Below are 25,033 nucleotides of genomic sequence, written 5' to 3' on the forward strand. Positions count from 1 at the left end.
CCCAATATTATTACACAGAGGGAATAGCATGCCAAGCCTAACCAGAGGGTTGTTGGTTAAGGTACGTTGCGTCTGTACGGTTTATTGCCATAGAATCATTTATTAGTGCTCTCTTCTAAATGTTTGCCTTCCCCCAAAATTCATGTGTTGAAATCCTAATCCCCAAAGTGTGGTGTTAGAGGGGAGGTTTTGGGGAAGTGGCTAAGTAATGAAGGTAGAGCCCTAATGAATGAGGTTAGTGGCCTTAGAGGAGAGACCTCAGAGCACCAACTGTTTTCACTGTGTGGTTGCCCAGCAAGGAGACACCATCTATGAACTCAGACCCTCACCAAGCATTGGACATGCTGACATTTTGATCTTGGACTTCCTAGACTCCATAAGTGTGAGAAATAAATTTCTGTTGTTTATTTATTATTATTGCAATGCAATATATGGCATTTTGTTATAGCAGCCTGAAGAGACTAAAATTATGTTTACATAATTAACTTTTTATGTAGTATAAATCCATAAAAAGTTCTGATAGCCAGGTGTGGTGGTACACGGTTATAATCCCCATGCTTGGGAGGCAGAGACAGGAGGATTGCGTAGGTTTGAAGCCAGCCTTGCTGGCTTAAGAGACCCTGTTTCAAAAAAAAAAAAATATATATATATATATATATATAATGTCTGGGAGTGTAGCCCGGAGGTAGAAGGGTTCCATCCCCAGTACCAACCAAAAAAAAAAAAGTTCCCATAAAAATATTTTCAAATATTTATACCAAGGTAGATGTGGTGGCACACATCTGTGATTCCGGTACTTGGGAAGTTGAGACAAGGGAGTCATAGTTTGAGGGCCAACCTCATCAACTTAGCAAGATCCTGTCTCAAAATAAAAATGAAAAGGTCTAGGGTTGTGGTTTGGTGGTAGACTGCCTCTGGGTTCAATCCCCAGTACAAAAAGAAAAAAGAAATACTGACCAATGAATATAGCCAGTCCTTGAGATGACATGCTTGAAGTGTCAGTGGCCTACATGAGTTGCAATTTCAAGATATATAAGGGGATAAAAAAAATTTCAGTCAACACCACAACCATCTCTTCATGATGTTCACTGTCCTCTACCCCTGCCTTACTACCCAGCAAATTCATTACATAGTCATTACTTTTTCTATGCCATTTACTTGTCTGCAGGTTTCTTTACATGTTTACTTCTTTACATATATGGGTTGTATCATTTTTCCCAACTCTTGGATGTATTTGCACAGGCAAGCATTGCTACATCAAATATGGCGAAAATGTCATTCTCTAGCATGTTTATGCCTGAAGTACTTAGGGTGTGTATAATTGCATTGCTTATATCTTACCACAGAAGATGTATGTTCTACTTAAATGTCCTTCTGGAGGATGCAAAGGGAGAATATATAGCTCAAAAGGCACTCCAGCGGGTCCCGCCTACAGAATAAGTACCCAGCAGACCAAGACTATACAGGATTAACTTCCTATAGGAGCTCAAATATGGCTTTTTTTCCTTTTTGTTTTTGTTGTTGTTGTTTGTTTTTATAGTGAGGTTAGTGAGGCCTCCTCTATAATGGGAGATAGTATGTGGACCTTACAATGATCAGTGATAGAATGTGGTCAAAAGGGGGAGTGACTAGATTCACAAAATACTACTCCATTCATCTGTAGAGGGAATTAAAGCAAGTGGGTCAGGGGAGCCAGACCTCCTGAATTCCAGAACTTGTATCTTTCTCCATGTTGAAGTTGGATGCTCTGAACCACCTAGGGGACTTAACTACCCAACACCATGCTATTGGCTTCAAAGAGTCAGAGAAACTGGTGTCTTATCTGAAAATTGATGATGTAGACAGAGAAAGATGTATCCATTTCCAGAGGCCAGGAAAAGCATGTTCTGTCCAGGGTAAGGTGGGGACCGTCCTCTACCACACCCTGAAGGTGTTTGGAAGTCTTCTGAGGGGAGAGTCAAGGATGTGGCATCAAGTCTTCAAGCTCAGCAACTACTTGAGATCCTGCCCCTGGCTGGGGAAAAGAGATCCTCCATTCTACCCATATACGTTCACACACTTGCTTATGCACACGGATTCAAACACTTGTGGTAATGGACATATATAAACATTCACACATACCCATGCACAGTCACACATACACACCTGTACACACATATAAACACATGTACACATATACAAACACATGCACATACATAGAAAACACCACTCATACACATGCTATCTGCACAACCTCTCATGCACTCTTCTACATGCTTGTGCACACACCAACTGGGCCCTGTGCAGGCTTTGTCCAAAGAACAATCTCTAGTCCCCGCTTCCTCTCAACACCTCTTCTCTGTTGACACTTTGGCCTTGGGATAAGCTCTTGGTGACCCTGACTCTCCTGGGCTCCGTCCACGAATGATTCCCATTCCTGCATTGTTCCCATTCCGCTCTAGGGTGAACGTCTTGAAATGAATGCTGAGAAGCAGGAAGGCTTCCGTTGGGAAGTGGGAGGGCAGGATGAAGGGGATGATCTCTTTAGTCTCTTATTTCAAAGACAACTGTGAAAAGCTAGCGATGCCTGGTACCTTGAAGGCAGAAAGTGAATTCTGCATCTACTTTAATATGGAGAGGGTCCAAGTAGCTTTTGTCCAGAAGAGCAGAGCAGGAATTGGCCTGCCACTGAGGTGCTAATTCTAATCTTGATTGACAAAGAAATGACAGGGTTCATCTTCCATGTTATTATTTTTTCTTTCTTAATTTTCTTTCATTTAATTTTACTGTTTTCATTGCCCAATAATACATGATTGTCCTATTATTCTAAAATTTAAAAAAATAGGTAAAGCTAAGATCCCTCTCCCCCCTTACTGCCCTTTCCTTGTTTAGTAGGCAGCGAATAGTCTTCCAGAATGTGGGCCGTTGGTGGACTTTTTTTTTCTTCTTTTAATATAAATGCTACCTACTACATAAAATGTCTTACAACTTGTCTTTTCCCCACATAATCATATGCCCTGAAGGGCTCTTTATTAAGTGGTTTTTGAACAAGACAAGTCACTGGCCTTCCAGACAGGGCCCTTGCCCCCGATCCTGCCAAGCGCCACGTGGTGCCTGGGGCTCTCACAGAAATCCCTGACTCTGAGCTCCTGCCTCTTCCCATCTCCCAGACACGGCCCTGGCTTTACAGTGTCTCTGGGGCTCCTGGCTGTCTGCTGTGACCACGTGAAGGAAGCAGAATAGTCTTACTGTAATTATTTGAGGTTCTGGGCAGTTTTCTGTGCATCAGATCCCGTAATACAAAACAGAAGGAAACCATTATGCCCCAAACCCAGCTATTTACTCTCCCACACAGCATTTTCTGGGAAGAGAGGCTGTGGTGATCTGGAGAGACAGCACCCAAGACCTGCAGAGTGTGCTCTGGGCACCCAGGCAGGGTGCACCCAGGGAAGACAGAAACCGGGAAGGTGCAGCGCCTTAGCCAGGGAGAGTCACCCAGTATTAAAACAACTCAGCACCTTCAGGTTTGAGGGTCTGTGGGGTTTTTTCTCTCGAATCCCGGTTCTATGACCTGCTGATTCTAGAAGGTCCAAACACCTTATCCTTCTCATCTGGGAAATGTATGTATAGTCTTCTCTTTTCTGCATAAATGGTACCAAACCCTAAATATACTGTTTTTTCTATGTATGCATATGTATAATAAAGTTTAACTTATTAGGCATAGTAAGAGATTAATAGCAATGGTTAATAGTATAATGGAACAATTATAACATTGTGCTAGCATAAAAGTGATTTAAAACATGAATTCTTTATTTCTGGAAATTTTCATTTAATATTTTTGGACCATGACTGACCCTGGGTAATTGAAACTGGGGAAAGCAAAACCTCAGATATGGGGAGACTAACATAATAATAATTACAGCTACTTTATGGGGTCACGAAGCTTAGGTGAAAGAATGCATAAAAAGTTCTTTATACAGTGCCTGGCATGAAATGAGTCCTTAAAAAGTGTTAACTATTGGTTGTGCTCCTTCCTCCTCTCCTTCTTTTAGAATTCTTCTGTCCGGATGAGCCCCCTTGTATCTGCCTTGTACCCTGTCTCTGTTCAGGCAAGCTCACACAGCTGGGAACCTGCCTGCCTGTCCCTAGGTGGTGGCCCCCTGGGATTTGCCCTCGCTCTTCTTTTCCTCCAACACCAAAGCTGGTTACTCCAGATCTTCCTCCCAGCCCCTCACCTAGTTGAAGCTTCATTCATGCATCCACCTTCAATACATACACATGTTAGCGAACCCTAAATGTTAGCGAACCCCAGGTTAGCAAACCCAAGCACTGGCACGGGCCAACAGGGGGTGGAGAGGTACCATCCCTGCTCTGAGGGAGCCCAGTCTATTTGTGGGTCAGAGACTGGAAAACTATCTATCATGATACAGGGTAAGAAATCCATGCTCTTGTGAGAGGGCAAGTCCTAGAGGCCTCAGGAGAGCATGCACACCTTGGCTTCTCTGCCTTCTAGACTTCTTCAACTCTGCCTTCCAAACCTCCAATCAATTTTATTTATTTATTTATTTATTTGTTTGTTTGTTTTTTGTGGTACTGGGGATAGAATCCCTCCAAGCTACATCCCCTGCCCTATGTTTTATTCTTTTGAAACAGGGTCTCGCTGAATTGCAAAGGGCCTTGCTAAGTAGCTGAGGCTGTCTGCAAACTGAGATCCTCCTGTCTCAGCCTCCCAAATGCTGGGATTATGAGTGTTCACCACCAAGCTTGGCTTCCTAATTGAATTGTTTAATATCCTCAGTTATATTTTTTAATTCCCTGTATTCGTTATTGTTCTCCAATTATTCTTTTTATATACTTTTATTGGTGCATTGCAGTTATATATCGTAATGATACAAACATACATGCACGCATCACTTGGTCTATTTCAACCCTCCCCTCTTCCTGAAAATGTTAGTGAGTTTGGTAGTGATCCCTTCATATATGGACATACCATTATTTGAACTGTTTTCTTCTTCAATCCTTCTCCCCACCTAAAGCCCCTTCCACTATTCTGAGAAAACATAGGACCCTTGAATTTCTAAAACTGGCTAATGATTTTTTTTTTCTTGTACTGAGTATTGAACCTAGGGGCATTCTACCTCTAATCTACACCTTGAGCCCTATTTTATATTTTATTTTTAAAACAGGGTCTTGCTAAGTTGCTGAGGCTGGCCTTGAACCTGTAATCTTCCGGTCTCAGCCTCCCAAGTACAGGGAATACAGGTGTGCACCATAGCATACAGCATACTAATAGTGATTCTTAAAAGGTGTATACGAATCAGCTAGGAGAGATTCTAACAACCTGAGCAGGAAACCTGGTTGTGACTCTTGGAGGTTCTCGGGGTCAGGCTCTCTGTAAGCTCCACACGACAAATGGTCAGGCTGGTAAATGCAGCCATCCATTCTCTCCCTTGTTGTGTCACTATTATTGCTGTCCTTGTGTTTCAAGTTATGACTTGGGGTGTTGAGGGGCATGACCTGTACTTCCAGGGCTCACGGACTGGCTCAGGAGCAATGACATGCTTACGCTATAACTCTACACCTATCAGTGTGAATATTGCTCAGGAAATGGTGGAGAAAGCACAAGGCAGAGTTTTTGGAGGGGGGCACAGCAGAAGAGGTAATAATACTGCTGCATCTTAAAGGATAGGCAGTAATTCACCAGACAGTGAAGGGCAAGGCAAGAGGCAAAGGAGGAATGACATTCTTGGCAGAGAGAAGGGAGCGTGTTCAACAAAAGAGATGCCGAGCAGCTTGAATGAGACCTGGAAAATCTCTAGGCCTGGGATTCAGTGTTCACTGAGCATGGGAGTTGGGGACGAGTTTGGCAGGAGATGCGGCACAAGATTGCACAGCCGCCCCCCCCCCCCCCCGTCATGTTAAGGATTAGGACGTTGTCTTCGTGGTCCCTAAACACTTTATATCGCCCTTTGAGGAAATGTGGTGGGAATTATGGGTTGTCACATCCCAAAGTTGCACATGAATATGGAGTTTCAGGGCCTAAAGAATCTGAAGTCTATTCCTGTCTCCTTCTTTTGGGCAGAGATACTCCTGGAAGTTTTCAAGCAGGAACGCCATGTTCAGATGTAGGGCTGGGTTCGAGTTCTTCCCCTCCAGCTGCCAGTGGCCGTAGAGTCACCTCTGGTGTAGCATCACAAGGCTGCAGTCCACCTCCGGTTCCTGCTGTGGTTATGGAGGATGCTCTGGGAAGCTTTGACTTGTCCTCCGTTCAGCAGTCTCCCCTCACTGATCCGGTTACCACCTCATTCCCAGGGGAATCCTCCACCCTGGGGCTTTGGGGAGGGGAGCCCATGGATAAATGCCACAGACTCCTGTTCTGTAGACCACCGCTTTTCAAATTACTATTTCCCAGAATTTTCAAATTGCAAGACCCTGTTTCAAAATATATATATATATTTTTTTAAAAGGGCTGAGGGTATAGCTTGGAGGTAGACTGCTCCTAAATCCCCAGTAACACACAATTTAAAATGAATATAAAACTAGGGTTAAAATCAAAGAAAATTTTGAACCAAGACCCCTACAGTTTCTACAACTGGGTATAAGATTTTAGGAGGAAATAGGGGGAGGGAACTGGGAAGAGCTAAATGAGTGATGTGTGCATGTATGCCTCTACCATCTTGTACTCCATTAAAATGTATAACTACAATGCACCAGTAAAAAATTTAAATCACTTTTCATTGACCAAATATAAATCTATGTGTCATGTTCCATTATAATACTACAAAATCGAGATATTCAGAGTATGTGATATGGTCTTGGCTTATGTAAAGAAGGTAAATGATACTGACTCCAGTTTTGATCATGTGTATGCTTCCCTGGTCCCAGGGTTAGAAGCCGTTAAACACTCCTCAGGACTAGGAGACCAAAGCTTTCCAAGTGAACTCAGATGTTTGTTTCTGAAGTGGTTAACTAACAAGAAAATGAAGAGAATCTGATGGCACGACCTTGACTGCTCTTTCAACCTATGGTTTCAAAATCTGCTGGCTTGCTTAAATGCAAACAAAGGAGAAGCTTGGGACATGGGGAAAACAAGAGAGTGTTACCAGATGACTTAAATTACTGAAAAGAAACTGAGTCGTCTTTCTGTGGTTTCTTGGCTCTGTGGTGAGAGGCAAAACCACTTTTTGTGGTCTCGGAGCATGGTGAGCAGTGTGTTAAGGTGAGGAGTCTCTTTGGGAAGAAGAGAAGTGGAGAAGCGGGTAGGAAGGGCCAGAAAGAGAAAACCACAAATGGGAAGCCTAGAGAAAAAAATTAAATGTTAGTTCCCTTCCCTTCAAAGTGTGTGTGTGTGTGTGTGTGTGTGTGTGTGTGTGTGTGTGTGTGTGTGTGTTGGTGGTGTGTTTGGTGTTGTTTTGTATTATTTTACCAGGATTTCCCATAGAACTTTGTAGAATAACCTAGTGGGAAGATCTTTGGCACTGGAGAGAGAAGCTGTCTAAACATTCTCTGGGCAGTGTCTTGTAGGGACTCGGCTTCTTCTACAGCTCTTGAACACAGTGCAATCACCAGGCAGTATTGAGAAAGAATGTCACATGGGTCCCATTCTAGAGATTCTGATTTAAACTCAGGTGTGACCTAGACATTAGGATTTTGAGGGTCTTCCCAAACACTAGTTCTAAAGTACAGCCAAGGAGGAGAACCACTGTTTTTTCCCTCACTACAGTCATACTTTAATGTGCACATGAATCATCAGGAATTTCATTAAGGTTCAGATTAAATTCAGTAGATCTGGACAAGGGCCCAAGAATCTACATTTCTAACAAGCTACCAGGGTATGCAGACGCTGCTGGTCTGAGAGGACCTTACTTTGAAAAACAAAGAACTAGAGATCTCTGAGGTGATTTTGAGCTCCTAACACTATGATCCTATCAAGTTGCTGGTCCATGCCTTTCAATATCATTCTATTAGCATTCAGACAGTTCTGAGCATTTTGGTATGAGTAGATGCTGGGCCACTATGCAGCCATGAAAAGTTAGGCTAATGAAGACACAGCAATAATGGGGGGGATGTCTATATCATGATGAAATAATAAATGCCAGCAAAATTGTATGTGGTCACAAATATTTCACAAAATGCACAGGAAAAACAGGGAATAATTATATCATATGTTAATAGCAATCTTGATGGTAGTATTTTCCTTCTATTCATCTTCATAGTTTCCAAGTATTCCAAAATGAAAACCAGTCACTTTTATAACAAACACAGTAGTTTCCAAAAATACCCCCAAACTGCAAGTTGAAATAGTATTATGCATACTTTTATACATCTAATTTTATGTTTATATCCACCCTTATTTTATATTAAGAACAAATAAAGCTATGTAAATCTCTCTATTTAGCAGATAAGAAGACTCTAGATGAGACAGGTATTTTAATTACATAGATAATACTTCATAGAGCTGAGGATAAAACTACCCTCACTATCATAATGTGGTTCTTTCCACTAAAAAATTTGATCTCCCTATATCTATATCTATATAGGGATATATATATATATATATATATATATATATATATATATGTGTGTGTGTGTGTGTGTGTGTGTGTGTATGTATGTATATATATATGTGTGTGTGTATATATATATATATATATATATATATATATATATATATCTTTGCTTATGTCGAATAACTCAGAGGGTGCTTCAGTTTCTAAGTAGCCATGTGAGACAAGGGAGCGATGGCTAGGCCAAGCCCTGAATCTTAATGCTATCGTGCCAGGTAACGAGCTACATGACCCTGAGCAGATTATTTAAATTCACTGAGGCCTTATTTTTCACTACCATAAGATGGGTATTAGTAGAAATGTCTACTTCAAAGGTCATTATGAGGTTGAAAGGAGATAGCAGGAACTCACTGAGTGATGACTCCTCTGCAGGTCTTGATTTGCTCATCAAGAATCCAGACGGTATGACAGGGAAACCCCTAAGACCTCTAAGGACCTCAGATGCCAACTTGCAAGTTTAGAGATCTGTACTTTGGGAAGATCTAAAGAGACGAGGCTACTTGGAATTTCTCTGGTTATCAAAGAGCTCCTCCCAGTTCTTAGCACTATACGAGGCAGCAAGGACAGAAAGTCATGTCAACTAAATTCAACACAATGTTGTATGGGCCATCATGGGGAGATGTGGAAAGTGCTGTTGAGAGTCCACAAGTGACTGTAGTAGAGATGGAGATCAACTGGGTAGAGAGAAGGGCAGGTGCAAAACCTCAGAGGTGTGTAAGAAGACTAGGTGTGGGGTGGCTGGAGCACATCTTGGTTGGGGGGAGGGTGGAAATACAGAACCAGGAGTGAGGCATTTTATGGGGGAATATTTTAACTACAATGAGGGGTTTAATTTTCGGACCAGTGAGTAATAGTATCAGATTAGTGACTTGAATTTAACTCTAGGGCTGGGGTATAGCTCAGTAGTAAAGGGTGTGTGCTTCACATGCACAAGGCCCCACGTTTGATCCCAGTTTCACCTACAAACAAAATACAATAATAATAACTCTAACAGTGCAAGGAAGCTGATTGAAGGAAAAGAGATGAGGTGGGAGGTTGTGACAATAATCAAAGCAGTGGTGTCAACGAAACCCAAAAGGGTGTATTAGAGACTGATAGGTCTCAATGACTGCTTGCAGGTGTGGGTGTGGGCAGAGAATGAAGAGCGCAGGAATTCACAGGTGGCTGTGACCCAGATAGAAAAGGCAAAGGAGCAGGAGCAGAGTGAGAGGTGCCACCAGGTTCAGGTTTAAGGTGGAGAAGTCCGGAGACAGACTAAGCAGATTGGGGTGTATGTGTTCCTCTGGACCTGGAGGGAGAGAGAAGACAAAACCTGTGTGCGAGGGAGCGAGTGATGGATTGGTCAACCTGAATTTCCAAAATACCTGTCACGTTAGAAGCTTCCAAATGTGGTCCATGGACAGCCTTGCCTGCATCACAGCCCCCTGGTCCTGAGCTCCATTAGAGGCCCACAGAGACAGTCTCTGCAAGCTGAGGTGTGAGCATGTCCATCTGAACAAGATGCTCTTGGTCTAAGAAAAATCACCCTTTGAACTCTCTAAAGCACATGATGTACTTAAACATATCAAAGTCAATCACTAAGCCAAGCATGGGAAGGAGGGATGGGGAGGGAATAGGGTGGGGAATGGGTAAGGGCTAATTGGGTGATGTATGCATGTATGTCTCCACAAATCTTTTATCCCATTAACATGTATGACTGAAATGCACCAATAAAAAATTTTTAATGAAAAAAAAGAGAAACTGAAAAGATATAGACCCAGTACCATTTGGTGGAAATGTTTGTGAGCTACATGTATAATTTTAGTATTTTAGTAGCTATATATTTTTTGTGGTACTGGAGATTGAACCTGGGGGCATTCTACCTCTAAACTATACCCTTAGCCCCTATTCTACTTTTTTAAATTTATTTTGAATCAAAGTCTTGCTAAGTTCATGTGTACCCTAGCCTTGAACCTGTAATCCTCCTGTCTCAGCCTCCCAAAAACTGGGGATTACAGGCACATACAACTGCATCCAATCTAATAGCCATGTTTTTAAAAGTAACACACAGGGAAAGTAATTTAACAATAGTTTCTAGCCCAGTATATACAAAATATAATTTCATGACTAATCAATAGAATATTTATTAATGAGATATTTTGATTTTGCCTTCTTTTTATTACTCTTAGGTCTTCAATATCAAGTGTGAATTTTAGTTTTGATTCACAGCATCCCTCTGGGCCATGGTAGACCCAGTGCTGAGGAGCCACGTGTGGCAGTGACTGCTGTGTTGAGAGAGTGTGGCTTAGATGCTGCCCACCCTCCTCCCCTGAAAAGGCTCCTCCAATCATGGGGCTTCTCACAGCTCAGGGAGCATATCTGTACTTGGTCACCAACTTTGGCTTGTGTTTCTAGTTTTCCTTATCCCAATTCTGGAAATAAATTATTTTCTTTGATGTTGTAAGGCTTAACTTTAAATATTTTACTCATGTAGCATATAAAGTAATGTGTGCTGCAGAATAAGAATACATTCTTGATTCAAAAGAACAGATTAAACAAATCTTTTTGTTTTGTAACTTGACAGTGAGCTGTGTACTCCAAATGAGGGATTTTTACATTTTCCAGGCATACCGTTGGTTGCAGACTTGGTTTATTAACTCTGTAGGTATTGTTTTCAGGCCAAACAGAAACAAAGAGTCCTAGTGACATTTTGGGGGTGGGTTCTTTTAAATAGAATTTTTAACTCAGTGAGTCTTTACATTGGCTTGAGTGGCTTCCTTTCTCCATGCATTGGTTGTGTACATATTTCAGAGAAATGTCCGGAGGAACGACTTCCATCCTCAACTCTTGTGTGGGTCCTTAAAAACAGCACCCTAGCTGGGCATGGTGGCGTACGCTTGTAATCCCCGCGCTTGAGAGGCAGAGACAGGAGGATCAAGCAGGTTCGAAGCCAGTCTTGCTGGCTTAAGAGACCCTGTTTCCAAATAAAACCTATAAAATAGGTCTGGGAGTATAGCCCGGGGTTAGACGGGCTTCCAGGAACCCCAGTACCACCAAAAAATAAATAAATAAAGATAAAAAATAAAAATAAAAACAGCACCCTTATAAATAGTACCATTTCCTAGCAGGGCACAATGGTGAATGCCAGTAATCTCCAGGCTGAGCCAGGAGAATCACAGGTTTGAGGCTAGCCTCAGCAACTTAGTGAGAAACTCAACAATTTAACAAGACCCTGTTTCAAAGAACAAATTAAAAAGGGCTGGGGTGTAGTTTGAAGGTAGAATGCCCCTGGCTTCAATTCCCAGTGCCAAAAACCCAAAAAGAAAAAAACAAGGAGAAAGAAAATAAAAAGAATACTGTTTTCTGAGTCTCCAGAAGAATTATTTTTAGAGGCAGAACTATGTTGTATTTGAAAGAGTGACCCTTCCTATAATTGAACTGTTGAGATGACTTGGTTGTGGTCTCACCTAATTATAGACCTGCGACAAGGGTCTAGAAACTCTCAGCATGTTTCCAAGGCCTCTAAATCAAGAGTGAGCAGTTAATTGCTCACAGGTGTTTTTTTTCCTGTGTGTGTGTGTGTGTGTGTGTGTGTGTGTGTGTGTGTGTGTGTGTGTACGTGCGCTTAGGAATACACACAGTCTTTGAGTCTTACAAAACTTGGCAGAAAGAAAGGCCATAAGGCTGAGTGTTTTTTAGATTTGCTCGGCTAATTAATCAGGCAGGATAAGGATTTGACTGCTCCGCTGAGGGAGCTAAGCATTTGGAGTATAGCTGAGGAGTAACTTACACTTTTGAAGGAGAGTTTAAGAAGAAAACAGGAAAGGTTTAGAAGTTGCTACCACTGAGAGACCAGTGTCATTGCTCAGCCTGTTCTGACCTGGGCAGATCTGAGAAATGGTGCTGGATGCTAAAATAAAGCTGAGTATGTCCGAATATGACTTTAATTTCTACAAGTGTAGGTAAAGTACAAGCTATTCTTGGTTGTTGTTTCTTCTTACTATTAAGAATCCTCATTGGGGTAATGACCTCGGAAAGTGTGGAAATGCTGATGAAAGGAATCCTGCATTAAATTTACTTAGAAATCCACCTCGAGCAAGTAAATATGACGGTATTCTGTGGCATAATATAAAATCCCAAAGATGCCGGGCATGGTGGCTGCACGCTTGTAATCCCTGCGCTTGGGAGGCGGAGACAGGAGGATAATGCAAGTTCGAAGCCAGCCGCGCTGGCTTACGAGACCCTATTTCCAAATAAAAGTATAAAATAGGTCTGGGAGTGTAGCGTGAAGGTAGAAGGGCTTCCAGGAACCCCAGTACCACCACCAAAAAATAAAATAAAATAAAATAAAATAAAATAAACAAATAAAATAAAATCCCAAAGAATATTCTGATAATTGTCCCAGGTAATCTCCACAGCACTTATCCATGGGTCTGCAGAAATGAAATGCATATATAGCCAGGTGGCCCATCATTCTGCCCAAGAATCGAGGTTGAAAGTCATTTTGCAGTTCAGTTAAACAAGCATAAATTGAAGGCCTACAATGAACTGGGTGCTAATGTTAACAGAAATGAAAATAGCCTGGCTCCACTTCTGCTCTCAAAGAGCTGGCTTTGGAGAGGAGAGGAAGGAAAAACTCAGTAGAAAATCCCAGTTGAAAGTACCACCAGCCATAGAAGAGTCTTGATGCAGCCAGTGAATTATGGAAACATTTCACAGAGGGTGTAGCATCTGAACCGGATTATGAAAGACTAGGGAGGGTTACTCTAGATATGATAGTATTCCAAGGAGAAGATTATCAGAATACAACGGAGTGAGTGGGGAGTGGATAGAGGTGAGACTTAGAGACACGAAGGGGGTGGTGACAAGCCCCTGGGGAGACTTAAGCCTGCTGAAAGGAAAAATCCAGCAGAGAGGGAGGAACTAGAGACATGGAAAATATGGGCCAAAAGGACATCGTTGGAAATTGGTCTTAAGTAAAAAGAGGGCTGCGTCCACCTTCAAGGCTGGAGGGAAGGGCAGCAGGGTGAGGATGGGTGGAGAGGAGCCCCTGTGGGTGGGAAGTCGAGACGTCTGTGCTTTATGGCCCCACATTTTCTGATGGAGTAGATGGTGACGTTGTTTGCTTTACACAATGGCTTCTCTGTGTGTGTTTGCTTGGTACTGGGGATTGAACCCATGGGCATTCTACCTCCGAGCTCCACATTTATTCTTTATTTTGAAATAGGATCTCCCTAAGTTGCTAAGGGTTCTCCCTAAGTTTCTGAGGCTGGCCTTAAACCCATGATCCTCCTGCCTCAGCTTCCCAGGGACTGGAATTACAGGCAGATACCACCAACATTCATGCTTGGTTCCACTGCTGATAAACTCAGTTTAATCATTTTGAGACACAGCGTAGGAATTGGGATGTTTTAAATGTCCTGGGGTGATTTTATTGAGCCACCTCAGTTGAGAACCTCTACCTTGAAGAAAGCAGTGAAGTTTGGGAACAGCTGCTGGGGGGAGTGAGAAAAAGAGCTAAGGACAAGTGAGGACTGTGCGGCGTCTCAAAGACCAGGGGAGTCTTGAGCCCATCGTGTGTGAGAGCCCCAGCTGGCAAGGGCTGATTGCTTTTCTCCCCAGCAGCAGTGTTATACTCGTGAAGGATGCTGGTTGCAGGGCTGGCTTCAAAGTGGGCTTTGGCATGCACTGGGCTGATGGTGGTGAAGAGCACAGGCTTGAGGAAACTGAGGCATGAGAGGCCTCGGGTCGTTTCTATGCAGTATGGGCTGGACTTAAAAGTGCGGCAGAAAGTAGGCCACCCCAGTTCCACTATAATACCATATTTCTGCTAGGGTAGTTCTAATAAACAGGAATAGAAGCCCCAAATCAAACAAGTAAACAAACCACTAGGAGAAGCAAAGGAACCAGATGCTCCACTACATGTATAATTAGTTGCTGAGTAACCTAGGGGTGACGGTGCCGGCCTAAGATAAATACTCATGGCATTACAACGTGAAGAGCTGCATTTCATTTCCAGTCCTTTGTGCAAATCACTTTACACACTCATGAAGCAGAATGCCAGGACATTTTCTATGGGCCTGGCTTTCCCCTGGTCACAGGAGGCTCTTCCTCAGTCATTAGGAGTGCCATGCAGGACCCCCCTTGTTCTCGGAGGGGAGAGGAAGCATAGTCCACTCTCAGGAAGTGACCTACTATTGAATTGTTTTGCACTGACACAGTGAGTAATTGTCCTGGCGGAATTCCTTGCTTTCCACACACATTTTGACCTACCTTTGGAAAGTGGCTTGGTCAGAGATTTTACTACTGAACAGCAGGTAGATGGGGCATAGAAGACAAGGGAAAGAGGAAGGCAGGAAGAACAGTGGTGGGAGATGTAGGGAGAAGAGGGGGAAGGATACTGAAGAGGAGCCTGAAGTCCTCCGGCTTCGGCACTGCTCAGCCTGGGAAAGCTTTTGAGTAAATCTCAATGTGTTATAGCTGCATTTAAGTGAGATAGCCAACGAGGGTGTATATTTATAATACCACATACATTTAATATAGATGTTTGAGACTTGGGCAAGCTGTCTAGCCTCTTTGTGCCTACAATTTCCTTATCTGTAAAAAAATGGTAATTATAACTTTACCTACTTCATAGGGATGTTGAAGGGATTGAGTTGATATAATTGGAATGATCCTGGCACATAATAAGAGAGTTAAATAATAGAGAGGACTTTGCATGTTCCCAACACAAAGAAATTATATTTCTGGGGTGAGAGTTATGTCATTTGGCCTGATCTGACCATTACATATTGTATACTTGCTTTGAAATACCACACTGTAACCCACAAATATGTATAGTTACTATAGATCAATCACAAATATATTAATAAAAAAGAGCAATACATGTTGATCATTATTATTATTTTTCTATTAGACAGCTCTGAATTTGAGGACCTTAAACCACCTTTTCTAGTTTATTTCTTCTTCTTAAAACCTATTTTACTACTTTTTAAAATGTATAACTGATTGTTTTTATTTTTATTATTGTTTTTTAATTTTTAATTATTATTTTTATAAGTGGAACACATTAAAAGTGCTGTACATTTAGATTGTGCTTCATGCCCTTCCCCCTCCATTTCCCTTCCCCGCTCCCAATAGAGAGTGTCCAGGTTAACCATGTTGTATTTATGCTGTTACACATATTCGTATGTAGCTCCTCCATTGAACAACCTCAGCTTTCTTTATGCCAACAATGAATCCACAACGAAAGAAATAAAGAAAACTATTCCATTTACTATAACCTCTAAACCAATGAAATACCTAGGAATAAACCTAACCAAAGATGTAAAAGACCTTTACAGAGAAAACTACAAAACATTAAAGAAAGAAATTGAAGAAGACCTTGGAGATGGAAAGGTCTCCCGTGCTCATGGATAGGCAGAGTTAATGTCATCAAAATGGCCATTCTGCCAAAAGTGATCTATAGATTCAATGCAATCCCCATTAGAGTACCAGTGACATTTCTCATAGACCTGGAAAAATTAGTTATGAGTTTTGTATGGAGAAGGAAAAGACCCAGAATAGCCAAAGCAATTCTCAGAAACAAGAACAAGGCAGGAGACATCACAATCCCAGACTTCAAAGTCAATTGATCTTTGACAAAGGGGCCAAACTCATACACTGGAGAAAAGACAGCCTATTTTACTATTTATAAAGGGAGAGGGAATATGATCACTGATCAATATGTAGATTAAGGATATTAAGACAGCCATGTATTTTAAACTAAAATAAAAAAATGCAGTATACAAATGGATGATAGTGAGGATCCATTTACTCACAAGAACTTTTTTTTTTTTTTTTTCGGTACTGGGGATGGAAGCCAGGGGCATTCTACCCTTGAGCTACAGCCCCAGCCCTATTTCTCATTCTTTATTTTTAAACAGGGTCTCACTGAGCTGTGAAGGGCCTCACTAAGTAGCTGATGCTGGCCGCAAAGCGTGATCCTCTAGTCTCCACCTCCTGAATACTGGGATTACAAGCCTGTGCCACCATGCCCGGCCCTATTTTTGTTTTTAATTCTTTATTTTGAAACAGTCTCACTGAGTTGCACCAGGCCTCACTAAGTAGCTGAGGCTGTCCTTGAACCACATCCTCCTGAATAGCCGGCATTATAGGCATGTGCCACAGTGCTGGGCTCTATTTACTTATTTAAAAGGTCAGTCTGATTGTTGTGAGCAGAATAGATTTGAGAGAGCAAGTGTGGACAGAGGCTACTGGTATATAGTCCAGCAGAAAAAAATGATGGTGGCTTGAGAAGACTGGAATACATGGATATGGGAAGGAAAATAGGTAGAGACAAAATATATTTTGGAAATGAAATTGACAGGACACGGTGCTAGGTTGAATAAGAAGGGCGAGTGTTGAGAGGTATCAAGAATGACGCCTAGTTTTCTAGTCTGTGTTGGGTGGACAGTACAGTCACTTACTGAAATGAGGAAGTCTATAGGAAGAACAGGTTTTGTTGGAAGATGATTACATGTTATTTGCTTTCAAAATCACTTAATTAAATGGAAATTATTTAATCCATTGCATTCAGTAAATTATCATAATACAATTACAAATATACTTTTATGAAGATTCAGCTGCTATGAAATATATACATGTATATATGTATGTGTATGCATATATACAGGTATGTATTTGTAATATTAAGAAAGTCCAGATAATCCTGAGGATCCTTAGGCCTAAAGAATTTCAAACAATTGATTATGAAACAAACAAACAAAAAAACATGATGAGTAATCAGGGGCTTCCATATTCTGTTGACTGCTATGTTGGTATCATTTAAACATGCAGTTCTGTATACAACAGAAATGTCTCATGACAGAATTTCATACTAAAACTTCCCAGTCTTAATTCTGTATAATGCACAATCTTTTAATTTATATTAAAACATGAATTTATGTCTTTACAGAAGCTGAGCGATATGAAGGAACATTTATTTTTACTAGATGTACAGGAGGCTGGAGTTGAACCAGTGAACAATTCACACGATACCCTTCACACAGTCATTTACTGTAGATGGCTGTTTATTCAATCATGTAGTTGGGCTTTGAAGTATAAAGAATAATAAGGAAGAGGAAGAGGGGGAAAAAAAGGAGGGGAAAAGGAAAAGGAGCAAGGGAGGGAAGCAGAAGAGAAGAGAAAGATAAAAGAAGGAATCCTGGATTTCCCTCTAATAAATCTGAGACCAATACATAAAGAAAAAATACCATTTGGAAGGGCTGTCATAAACATGACAAGAAAGATTTCTTCCCTAATACCCCATAAAATAAACCTCCCTACCGTCACTACCTCACAGAACCATCCCTCACTGCTTTTAAAAAATGCCAGAGACATTGGAGGTCATCCAAACCTGATTTCCACTTAGCTTGGTCTGTGGAGACTGCTGAGGACTCGAAGACGATCCCCCCATTCACATCATAAAGGTTTATAGCTATTGGGCAGTTTATGACCGGAACCTAAGACACAGATCAACCCAGATGTTTGGGGAGCTTCCTGTTCCTAGCAGCTGGCCCACTGTATCTATCAAAATTATGTCAGCTACTTTCTATACTTCTTAGAATGCCTGAAATAGCCCAACAGCTGGATTCCGTGCGCGTTCTTTAGAGTCTAATGCTATTCCATAGGAAAAAAAAGTTGGAAAGTGAAAAGAAAGATGAACTTGAGAGTAATCCACAAGGGCTTCCTTAAGTCGGTGGCTGTATTCAAGTGTCTTAGAATACAGGTGTATCCCTTGTCGTTCATAATGTCACCTCCACCCCTTTCACCTTCAGAGGGGGCCAGCAAAGATCTGTGTGATAAGACAGGTTATTCACCTTTGTGAGGCCCAGGTCCCTCCTTTGTAACAGGAAGCAGCTGAACTAAATGGTGTACCTGAGACTCCTCCCAGCTCTGTCCTTCTGCAGCTTTGATCACCTCCTTGGAAAGGCAGTGTTCAGACACCATGGGAATTGGCTTAACTCGCTCCGTGGAGGTCATCCAAACCTGATTTCCACTTAGCTTGGTCTGTGGATTCGACTTTTAAATTGGCCTGGGAACCTTGCCTCTAAAATTTACAACTGGATGAAATAAATCCATCAGGGACAGCTAATTAGCACAAGAGTAGCTGCCAGAAGTAACTTATGAAGGAAGTCCTCTAAGGATAAGAGAAAATGATTCTCCCAGACCACAAAAAAAAGTTCCACTGATTTGGCACAGGGTCCGGGACTGGGTGCCAGGATAGAAGTGTGATGACCGGGTCCTTTTCCCTGAGAAAGGTGTGTGATTTCAAAGTGGAAATAGATAACAGTCCCCTGGGCCCTTCTATTTAGAACAAAGTGAGGCTACACCAGGCAGACATTTGCGTCCTTACCTGGGCACCTTAAGGCAGGCTGTCCAGAACCAGCAGCCCACAGCCATCATTTCTGTCTCCCTGTGTTGCACTCCCAGGGAAGACTTGCCCACTCAGCCAGCCTCTCTGCATGGATTTCTTTGGTGTGCTGGGCAGTGGTAGTCGTGCCCTATAGAACCTGACAAGACAAGGTGATGCACAGACCTGGCTCTCTGCTGCTCCATGGGCCTCAGCTGTTTACCAAGGGGTACAGAGCAGGAGAGGCCACGGTGCTAGGGGCCCAGATCCCCAAGCCACGTTGCAGGCATGTTGCTGGATGCGAGCTGGCACCAGCCTTAGAGAGCTGCGCAGTGCACTCACACTTGTCTGTGAGGTCCTACACTCCCAGAGGCAGTTCCTAAGTAGGAACTAGTAAACTCAGAGAGCAGAAGCATGCGGGCCGGCCAGCCTGCCTGAGTTTGCGACAGTCAGCTTTGCTTGCTGCAATGGGGCTTTCACAGCACCACATTCCAGGCTAAAGTATAATTACTTTAAATGCAGAGTGGCATTTAGCCACACCGCTGTTTATGTGCCCAAAGCAGCACTAAGAGGAAACTGCCTTTTAAGCCTTAACTATTTGATGTCACCTTTACACTGCATGTGACTTTGGCAGGTGATTTGTGCTTGACGGCAGCTGGCTGACTGCACGGCTGAGAGTGGTGGACTTGGACTCTGTAGTCTTCCCAGGAAGGAGGAAGCGGCTCCAAATGTCACCTCCCCAGCCCTGCCTGCCTTTCTCTAGTAGTAATGAGCTGACAGTGTGACCCACCTAGGCCAAGTTATTGCCCCGATGAGCTTCTTAGCTCTACTAGCACATTTACAGGGCAGGTTTGATCCAAGAACAGGCACCTGGGTGAGCTTTTAGCAAGACCTGAATGTCCTGCTTCTCCACCCTGTCGATTGTTCCGGAAGATGGGGAGGAGCTTCATGCAAATGTAACAGAGAGTTAACTCTACTACTCTACTATCTCAGATGGTACTCCTTACAGATTCTTGGATCTCTAATTAAAGAAGCTATATACACCAATAACCTTTTTTTTTTTTTTAACCACTGAGCTAAATTGCCAAATCCTCAGCCCCCAATGACTGACTGCTATTTTAACCATTTTTTTTTTCTTTTTTTGGTACTGGGGATTAAACAAAGTGGAATTCTACCCCTGAGCTACATACACTCCCTAGCCCTTCTTACTTTTTATTATGAAACAGGATCTAAGTTGCTCAGGGTCTCTCAAATTTCTAAGGCTGGCCTCAAACCAGTGATACCCCAGTCTCGGCCACTCAAGTTCTGAGATTACAAGTGTATGCCACCATGCCTGACTTTTTAAACATTTTAAACTTATATAATACCAAAACAATGTCTAAAAGAAGCAAAACACAACAGAGCCCTCCTTGCAACTTATTGTAAGTAGGTCAATGTGATTCCCCCACTTTAAGGTTGGGAACAGACTCTGCCAGGCACAGCTGGGGCAGAAAGCCAGCAAAGGTGCTGAAGTTAGAACTGAGAGCCTCTCATCTGAGCCCAGCTTGTGTGGTCACAGAGGGGACCAACATAAATAGTGTGGCCATATCATTTCTCATGCACACCAGAACTGTTTTTGAGATTGCAAAGGGAATTATTAACAGAAACCAAGAATAACAGGCATAAGCTGGGACTGTTCTAGCAAAGCAGGACTTTTATCCAAGCCACACTCCTACAGCCTTCTCCAGTGGTACCACATCTGGGTGAACCCTGAAGCAGATGAAGCCTCATTGCATGGGTCCCTGTAGGTGCTGGGAGTGGCAGGCATTCCTGGTTGTAGGTACAGAATGAATAGGATCAGGAAGTGCTCGTATATAGGTATTTCTGATACCTCAGCTAAAGAAAGCTTTGCTGAAGTCCCAAATCTCCAAGACTCCAATAACCTGTTGCCATTTGTCTCCTTGTTCTAAATAAGCATTCATTTTGCACTTACTTTTATGTACATATTTTAAAATTTTTTAAAAAGTCCCTCTGCCACCCGGACTGTGTAAGTTTCAGCCTTCACACCTTGTGGAAGGCACCTGTTTAGATAGGGCGGCCTAGAGAGAGAAGTAGAAATCATTGTCAACCCGATAGGGTGCAAATCAGGCACTCTCTTGTGCCACCACATTTGTACAAATTAAGTAAGGATAAAAGCATCACTAAAAGCTATTCTAAATAAGAAAACCACTCTCCAAGCAAAAGCAGAGGGTAACAGATTAAAGAAAAGGGTAACCATAAGCCTGACATTCCTACTTCTCAGTTATAGGAAAGAATATGGAAAAACCACTTCACTGAGTGTTTGTGAGCTTCCTGCCTTTATAGAGTCTGCTTTTGGAATTATTTCCTGCCCTGGAGTTTCCTCCAAGACTGTCCCTAACCAAGCCTCAACATACTCATCTGGGCAAGCTGAACTGAGGTTCCAGAGAATGTACTCTTATTCAGAGGATTCCCAGGGCTCAGCCCAAACCAAGCTTTGGGAGCCCTTCACTTGAATCCTTTCTCTGCACTATTTTGTGGCAGTATAATTTGTCATTGTAGGATCGTTGGGTTTTTTTTAATGTACAATGAAAATAAATAATACCTGCTCCTCAAAAATAAAAAATAGGAGATCAAATTTTCAAGTCAACTTGTCTGTGCCTTAGGTGTGTGGCGTGCAAGAAAGGAATAGCTGGTGGTTAAGGCAAACACAGTGCAGATCTCCTTGGTGGCACTCCTGGTGACATTTAAAGAGTGAAATGAGATTCCCACCCGCCAGAACCTCTGCCCCATGCGAGTTGCAATTTTGAACCAGCCTGCCACCATTTTCCCGACTGCCAGTAAGAAACAGCTCTTTTTTTTTATTAATTTATTTTTAAATTGGTGCATTGTAGTCATATATCAATCACATTGGAGTACAAGACTTGAGAGGATATACAAGCACACATCATCCAATTAGCCCTCCTCCAGCCCCCATCCCATTCCCTCCCCCTCCCTCCATCCCACACTTCTTTGGTGATTTACTTTGATACATTTGTTTATGTACCTCCTGCATTTTAAAGAGGCTCCGTCCTCCAGTATTACATACCCTCTGATTGGTCACATTAGTTGCTTCACTATAGGGCCCTTTCTATAGCTCAACCTCTTCCTGTTGCCCTTTTCCTCCTAGTTATTGCTGATTAAGAGAAGCGTATGATTTATATTTTCTGCGATATTTCTCTGTGCATGCTGCGTTGCAAGTACCAATCCCACTCTTGATGGTCCCAGTAGTGGCCTGGCTACTCAGTGGACTGATCCAGGTCTCGCTGGCTCAAGCAGCGGCCTTGCCTCATGAGAGGCCCCAGTTCTGGTCTCGCTGGCCCCTGAACCGGTCTAACCCCTAAGCTGGCTTTGGTCCCAGCCTTGGAGGCCGCAGGAGTGAACTTGCCTCACGCCAGGCTCCGATGCTGGCCATTGGCCCCTGCACCGGTCTAACCCCTCAGCAGGATTCCAATCCCGGCCTCGGAGGCCACAGCACCGGCCTAGCCTCATGGCAGGCTCCAATGCCGGCCTCATTGGCCCCAGCACCAGCCTAACCCCTCGGCAGGCTCCGATCCCGGCCTCGGAGACCCCAGCACTGGTCATGCCTCAGGGCAGGCTCCGATGCCAGCCTCACTGGCCCCAGCACCGGCCTAACCCCTCGGCAGGCTCTTATCCTGGCCTCGGAGGCCCCAGTACCGGCCTTGCCTCAAGGCAGGCTCCGATGCTGGCCTCACTGACCCCAGCACCGGCCTAACCCCTCAGCAGTCTCCGATCCCGGCCTCGGAGGCCCCAGCACTGGTCATGCCTCAAGGCAGGCTCCGATGCCGGCCTCACCGGCCCCAGCACCGGCCTAACCCCTCGGCAGGCTCCGGTCCTGTCCTCGGGGGCCCCAACACTGGCCTTGCCTCACGGCAGGCTCCGATGCTGGCCTCGCTGACCCCAGCACCGGCCTAACCCCTCAGCAAGTTCCGGACCCGACCTTGGAGGCCCTAGCACAAGCCTTGCCTCATGGCAGGCTCCAATGCCGGCCTCGCTGGCCCCAGCATCGGTCTAACCCCTCTGCAGGTTCCAATCCCGGCCACGGAGGCCTCAGTAGTGGCCTTGCCTCACAGCAAGCTCCGATGTCGGCCACTGGCCCCGGCGCCCGCCTAACCCCTCAGCAGGTTCCGATCACTGTCTCTGTGGTTATTATTTCAAAGGTTCCAGTTGTAATGTATCAGATCTCTGCCTCCCCCGAATATTGGCCACTGGCATTGCCACTGCCTCCACTGTTTCAAATCCTTCCCAGGCTCTTTTTCCACTCTGAATGTTGTCCAGTGTTCCTAAGCATGCGTGATGGTAGCATTCGACATTTGGTGTAATTTCTCCAAAAAAATAAAGTTGGTAAGATCCGGTTTCTGCTTCTCCTGAATACAAGTCTCCACCACCATCGCGGAGAACTCTTTCAACACCGCATTTCTCCTTGGTCTCCGCTAAACTCTCTCCTTATATGTGATGTCTGAGATTCTTAACAATATAGAGAAATAGCAGTCCTCTTTCACGGCGAATTTTTCCATAAGTTCCAGTGCATTTAGATAAGTTTTCTGCATCTCCAGTGTCCTGGCATCCATAACGGCTTTCTTACCTCCTCTCTGATATTTTTCTTTATCTTTTTTTCTGTTCTGGGCTCGGTTTCTCCAGGGGTCTGGCGTGCTACTCGCAGTTCGGCCTGGGGCCCAGAGTCCCACGACCCAGGTCCCATCTGGCGTGCCCCGCCCGCGACCCCCGCCCAGAACCCAGTGTCTTACTGGGCCTGGTTTCTCCAGGGGTCTGGCATGCTACTCGCAGTTTGGCCTGGGGCCCAGAGTCCCGCAACCCGGGCCCCATCTGGCGTGCCCCGCCCGCGACCCCCGCCCAGAACCCAGCGTCTTACTGGGCCCGGTTTCTCCAGGGGTGTGGCGTGCTACGCGCAGTTTGGCCCGGGGCCCAGGGTCCCGCAACCCGGCCCCGGCTTTTGTGTGCCGCGCGCGACCCCCACCCAGAACCCAGCTTCTTACTGGGCCCGGAGAAACAGCTCTTTTTTTTTTTTTTTTTTTTTTTTTGCGGGTCTGGGGATGGAACCCAGGGGCACTTGACCTCCGAGCTACACCCCCTGCCCTATTTTTTATTCTTTATTTTGAAACCGGGTCTCCCTGAGTTGCAGAGGGCCTCACTAAGTAGCTGAGGCTGTCTGCGAACCGCGATCCTCCGGTCTCAGCCTCCCGAATGCTGGGATTACAAGCGTGCGCCACCACACCCGGCATGAAACAGCTCTTTAAAACAGGCTCCTTAATTCCACAGGTCCAAACACTCAAGTACATTTGATTAGGAACTTCGTCAGCCCTGGTCGATCATGGAATGCTGTAGCTGTGCGAATCACGGGGCCCTCTTTCATCTTTCTTATATTTTTGCCATATCAAGCACATTTTTCTCAAGCTTCCTTGCCTCTCGAAAGGCAATTCTCCAAGTAGCCTCCTTACATCTTTCAACCTGGACCACTCTCCATCGTCTTCCTGTCCATCCACAAACCACAATTTCCTGAAAGGCTGCCTGGCCCTTATTGCCCCTTCCCGTGGCTGTCAGCAGCCCTCCCCCTGCTCAAGTTCAGCGCCAGGTGCTGTGCTGTGAGGCTCTATTGACTTGCTGTCTCTTTCACTAGATGGTGAACAATCTGAGTGTGAAGACTGTGTTTGCTGTAGTTGTAGTAGACATGCAAGAAGTGTTGGGCATGAACAAGTAAACGAAATCCAGGAGATACTGCATGGCACTTATAAGGCGAGAACTATGTTTGGTGTCTCTGGGAATAGACTCAAAAATTTTCCTATGATTCTTATTCTGCTGTTTCCCAACTAAGAAGATGCAGATTTTACTGCAAATGCCACGGGGATAATGCTATTCAAAGATTGGGGAAAATTCCAAAGTCTCGGAGATTTTGGATGATATTTTAAAGGATAAACTAGACTCTCCAATTTCTGAACTTTTTTCCTCGTCATTTCTAGATTTTTGTTGTTGTTGTTGTACTAGGGAATGAACTCAAGAGCACTCTACCTCCAAGCTACACTCCCAGCCCTTTTTGTTT

This window comes from Muscardinus avellanarius, assembly GCF_963383645.1.
Source record: "Muscardinus avellanarius genome assembly, chromosome: 12".
NCBI classification, from domain to species: domain Eukaryota; kingdom Metazoa; phylum Chordata; class Mammalia; order Rodentia; family Gliridae; genus Muscardinus; species Muscardinus avellanarius.